Source organism: Chrysemys picta, chromosome 6, assembly GCF_011386835.1.
Source record: "Chrysemys picta bellii isolate R12L10 chromosome 6, ASM1138683v2, whole genome shotgun sequence".
In the NCBI taxonomy this organism is placed as follows: domain Eukaryota; kingdom Metazoa; phylum Chordata; order Testudines; family Emydidae; genus Chrysemys; species Chrysemys picta.
This window is the reverse complement of record NC_088796.1, coordinates 110,494,600-110,500,599: the sequence shown is the minus strand read 5'-3', so window position 1 is coordinate 110,500,599 and position 6,000 is coordinate 110,494,600.

Below are 6,000 nucleotides of genomic sequence, written 5' to 3'. Positions count from 1 at the left end.
AGATTTGGTGGTGATGGGGGACTTCAACTATCCAGATATATGTTGGGAAAATAACACAGCGGGGCACAGACTATCCAACAAATTCCTGGACTGCATTGGAGACAACTTTTTATTTCAGAAGGTTGAAAAAGCTACTAGGGGGGAAGCTGTTCTAGACTTGATTTTAACAAATAGGGAGGAACTCGTTGAGAATTTGAAAGTAGAAGGCAGCCTGGGTGAAAGTGATCATGAAATCATAGAGTTTGCAATTCTAAGGAAGGGTAGAAGGGAGAACAGCAAAATAGAGACAATGGATTTCAGGAAGGCAGATTTTGGTAAACTCAGAGAGCTGATAGGTAAGGTCCCATGGGAATCAAGACTGAGGGGGAAAAACAACTGAGGAGAGTTGGCAGTTTTTCAAAGGGACACTATTAAGAGCCCAAAAGCAAGCTATTCCACTGGTTAGGAAAGATAGAAAATGTGGCAAAAGACCACCTTGGCTTAACCTTGAGATCTTGCATGATCTAAAAAATAAAAAGGAGTCATATAAAAAATGGAAACTGGGACAGATTACAAAGGATGAATATAGGCAAACAACACAGGAATGCAGGGGCAAGATTAGAAAGGCAAAGGCACAAAATGAGCTCAAATTAGCTACGGGAATAAAGGGAAACAAGAAGACTTTTTATCAATACATTAGAAGCAAGAGGAAGACCAAAGACAGGGTAGGCCCACTGCTTAGTGAAGAAGGAAAAAAAGTAACAGGAAACTTGGAAATGGCGGAGATGCTTAATGACTTCTTTGTTTCGGTCTTCACCGAGAAGTCTGAAGGAATGCCTAACATAGTGAATGCTAATGGGAAGGGGGTAGGTTTAGCAGATAAAATAAAAAAAGAACAAGTTAAAAATCACTTAGAAAAGTTAGATGCCTGCAAGTCACCAGGGCCTGATGAAATGCATCCTAGAATACTCAAGGAGCTAATAGAGGAGGTATCTGAGCCTCTAGCTATTATCTTTGGAAAATCATGGGAGACGGGAGAGATTCCAGAAGACTGGAAAAGGGCAAATATAGTGCCCATCTATAAAAAGGGAAATAAAAACAACCCAGGAAACTACAGACCAGTTAGTTTAACTTCTGTGCCAGGGAAGATAATGGAGCAAGTAATTAAGGAAATCATCTGCAAACACTTGGAAGGTGGTAAGGTGATAGGGAACAGCCAGCATGGATTTGTGAAGAACAAATCATGTCAAACCAATCTGATAGCTTTCTTTGATAGGATAACGAGCCTTGTGGATAAGGGTGAGGCTGTGGATGTGGTATACCTAGACTTTAGTAAGGCATTTGATACGGTCTCGCATGATATTCTTATCGATAAACTAGGCAAATACAATTTAGATGGGGCTACTATAAGGTGGGTGCATAACTGGCTGGATAACCGTACTCAGAGAGTTGTTATTAATGGTTCCCAATCCTGCTGGAAAGGCATAACGAGTGGTGTACCGCAGGGGTCTGTTTTGGGACCGGCGCTGTTCAATATCTTCATCAACGACTTAGATATTGGCATAGAAAGTACGCTTATTAAGTTTGCGGATGATACCAAACTGGGAGGGATTGCAACTGCTTTGGAGGACAGGGTCATAATTCAAAATGATCTGGACAAATTGGAGAAATGGGCTGAGGTAAACAGGATGAAGTTTAACAAAGACAAATGCAAAGTGCTCCACTTAGGAAGGAAAAATCAGTTTCACACATACAGAATGGGAAGAGACTGTCTAGGAAGGAGTACGGCAGAAAGGGATCTAGGGGTTATAGTGGACCACAAGCTAAATATGAGTCAACAGTGTGATGCTGTTGCAAAAAAAGCAAACATGATTCTGGGATGTATTAACAGGTGTGTTGTGAGCAAGACACGAGAAGTCATTCTTCCGCTCTACTCTGCTCTGGTTAGGCCTCAGCTGGAGTATTGTGTCCAGTTCTGGGCACCGCATTTTAAAAAAGATGTGGAGAAATTGGAAAGGGTCCAGAGAAGAGCAACAAGAATGATTAAAGGTCTTGAGAACATGACCTATGAAGGAAGGCTGAAAGAATTAGGTTTGTTTAGTTTGGAAAAGAGAAGACTGAGAGGGGACATGATAGCAGTTTTCAGGTATTTAAAAGGGTGTCATAAGGAGGAGGGAGAAAACTTGTTCACCTTAGCCTCTAAGGATAGAACCAGAAGCAATGGGTTTAAGCTGCAGCAAGGGAGGTCTAGGTTGGACATTAGGAAAAAGTTCCTAACTGTCAGGGTGGTTAAACACTGGAATAAATTGCCTAGGAAGGTTGTGGAATCTCCATCTCTTGAGATATTTAAGAGTAGGTTAGATAAATGTCTATCAGGGATGGTCTAGATGGTATTTGGTCCTGCCATGCGGGCAGGGGACTGGACTCGATGACCTCTCGAGGTCCCTTCCAGTCCTAGAATCTATGAATCTATGAATCTATAAACAATATTTAAAGGGTGCAAACAGCAACAGGATAGATGATTTGATAGAAGTGATCAAAAAAGATACTGTTAAATTTCACTTCACTGAATATGACATTCTTAAGATGTATAGCTAGAAAAAAAAGCCTGACTGAATGCTAATGGCTGTTTTTTCTTAGATCTGCTGCATTGTTTGCTACTTCAGGACTGCCATCTGGTGTTTTCACATAATATGACAAGGAAATTCATAGGGGAGTTCATCGTATGTTAAAAAGCTGGCTCTCTTCATGTAAACCAGTGTTTCCCAAACTTGGGACGCTGCTTGTTTAGGGAAAGCCCCTGTCGGGCTGGGCCGGTTTGTTTATCTGCCGCGTCCGCAGGTCCGGCCGATCGCGGCTTCCACTGGCCGCGGTTCGCTGCTCCAGGCTAATGGGAGCTGCTGGAAGTGGCGCGGGCTGAGGGACGATATTAAGGCTAATCCCAAGTGTGAGAATGCAAGGTGCTACCTTGTTGGGGGTCTGATTTAGACTCCTGGGGAGTGCTTCAAAGTGGCAGAAAAACTTATTCCAGGCAAAAGAAAGATATGAGTTATTGTAGCAGATATTCCTAACCTCTAGACCAAGGGCACAGGAATTATTACAGGGCCTGAAAGAGGGAAGGTGGGAACACTGTGGCAGAAAGGCTAATTTTATGTCCTGTTATGCTGGAGCATTTATCTGTGAAGTTCTGGGTGGCAGATGCAGTACTAATGAGCTGAAAACAGAGACCTGTGCTTTCACATCTGTCCAGCAAATCAGGTTTGCTGAGCCAGTAACCTCACTAAGGCCTTTACATTATCACCAGCAAGGTAGAGGTATACAGCCTGAGATTCCTCAGAAATCTAGGCCTTCCCATAAGGCCTATAAGTGAGAGGTACTGATCCAATAACCCCAGAGGCCTTGACATCAGACCAACACATTAGAATGCCTAAACCAGTGAACTCGCAGATATACATGCTGAAAGTAACCCAGCAAGCTAGAGGTGCTGAGCCAGTGAGTTCAGAAAGTCCTGTGCCATAGTATCAGCCCACAAGCTAAAAGTACTGATCCAATGACTCAAAGAGATCTGTGTCCTGAAATCAAGATTTGCTAATCCAGTATCCTCAAGAAGGCCTGTGCCCTGATGTCAGCCCAGCGAGCTAGAAGTGCTGAGCCAGTGACTTCATAGAAGTCTGTACTTGGACATCATTAATCATCTCAGCAGGAAAGAAGTCCTGTGCCCTTTCTCTTAATAATCAGCCAATCAAGCTAAAAGTGCTCAGCCAGTGACATCACAGAGCCATGTCCCTTAGCATCACCCTAGCATGCAAGAAGTGCTTAGTCAATGACCTCCCAAAGGCCTACGCCTTGACATACACCCAGAAAGCTAAGTCATAGAATCATGGAAAAGCAGGACTAGAAGGGATCTCGACAGGTCATCTAGTCCAGTCCTCTGCACTGAGTCAGTAACGTTCAAAGGTCTACAGCCTTGTCTTCAGTCCATCAAGCTATAGTTGTTCAGCCTGTTAACCTCAGAGAGAGCTGTCACTTGATATCAGTCCAGCAATCTAGAGTTGCAGAGCCAGTGATCTCTTTTGCCTTGGCATCACTCTAACAAGCTAGAAATGATGAGCAGGGGTTAAATTAAGGGAGACATTGTTCCACTTGTCTCTCTCTGCTCGCTTTCCTCCCAAGCTTGGGAGGTTGAGGGGAGGAGAAAGCTTCCACCCCCTCCTTCACTGTTGGTGAAATTAGAACACATCAGGAGGGAAAGTTCATTGTGGGAACAGCTGGAGGAGCTAGTGTCCAGCTAAACTGTTTTATGCAAGTGGATCCCTTTTTGCAGGATTGAGGCCTTAATTTATACCAGTACTGTACCACTATCTCTTACTGATCATAAATAATACTTTCCATAACTTCAATCTTATGAGACAGTATTCCCATTAATAATGTTTTACAATGATAGAAGTGAGAACCCAGTCTTTACATGGGCAGAGATAATTTTGTATCTAAAATAAGAGACATCTTTTGCAGTGAGCGATATATCTTAAAGACCACTTACAACAGGAGGTTTGTCTTTTGCTATCCATCTCTAAAAATGCTTCAGTCTCCATTTCCTTACTGAGGAAAAACAAAGTCAAATAGACGAGCTTTACGTTTAGTCCCAAGACTCAAATAGAGGTAGCACCAAAAGTGCTTCTCATTTGTTAGTAAAAGGAAACACCATTTATTTGTCTCAGACAAATGACCAGGCCACATTAGTAGATCATGTGTTCATCACAGTACTTCATTCTTTATAAGTATTGGCCTGACTTGCTAAGGGACTCAAACTTTTTCCAGGACCCACTTCATCAATTATAGTAAACTGGTACGTGACCAGAACCGATTTACAAATTCAGATATTGGTGGGAGAGCCTTCTCAACAGCAGGCAGAAAGTTTTGGAAGAGTCCTACCCTTATCATCAGGTTATGCTGCAAGACTCACCTCTTTGTCACAGCAGTCTCTAAAGAAGTATAATAAAAAATGACTCACTAGCACACTCAAAGGCAGAAGTCTATATCACGAGAAAGATGTAGAGCAGTCCCCACTGCTTTCCATAATCCATGTATCGTGACTAGATAATACAATGAGATACTACAGAAATGCCGGTTGATGTAGATAATGAATTCAGATAATAGGGCACATCACACATCGAGGAGGAAAAAAAGACTAATTATAGCAATGCCTTGAAAATAAAATTACATATTTTAGCAGTGCTTTAGAAGCTAAATCAAGAAGAGTACAGCTAAATTAATAAAACTACATTACATGGCAGGGCTTAATAAGCTGAATAAAAAAAGTGGCACATACAACATAACAAATTGCTTGCTAGAGATACATCAGAGATGAATTTCTCACTGTAACTGCACCGACCAGGGTGAGAGAAATGTGTGGCAGAAAAATCAGTTTCCTTTGTGCTCTTTCATTTTAGAGGCAAAGAAATGTTGCCACATTCATACCACCATTTGGACTGTATAGAGCTGTTATAACATATCTTGTGGCTTCCTGCCTAGATTTGGCAGTTCCATGGGCCAAACTTCAGAGGCATCCTCTACACCATGGGTGGGCAAACTACAGCCCGCGGGACTGTCCGGCCCAGTCCCTGAGCTCCTGGCCAGGCAGCTAGCCCCCGGCCCCTACCCTGCTGCAGGTCCACCCAGAGGATTCAGGGGGCCTGGGGCAAAGCGGGGGAGCGGACATAAAAAAAAGGTGCCACCCGCTGCGGCGCTTGTACTCACTGGGCGGCAGCGGGTCCTTCACTCGCTCCGCATCTTCGGCAGCACTAAAAGACCCGCCGCCGAAATGCCGCCGAAGACCTGGAGCAACTGAAGGGGCCCCCCCGCCGAAGTGCCCCTGAAGACCTGGACCGCTGCCGGGTGAGTAAAAATTAAAAAGGTGCCCCTAGCCAGGGAATGGATTCTTGGCCAGGGCTCGCAGGGCCCCTGCGGGGCCCGGGGCAAATTGCCCCACTTGCCCCCCCCTTTTGGCGGCCCTGCCCTGCT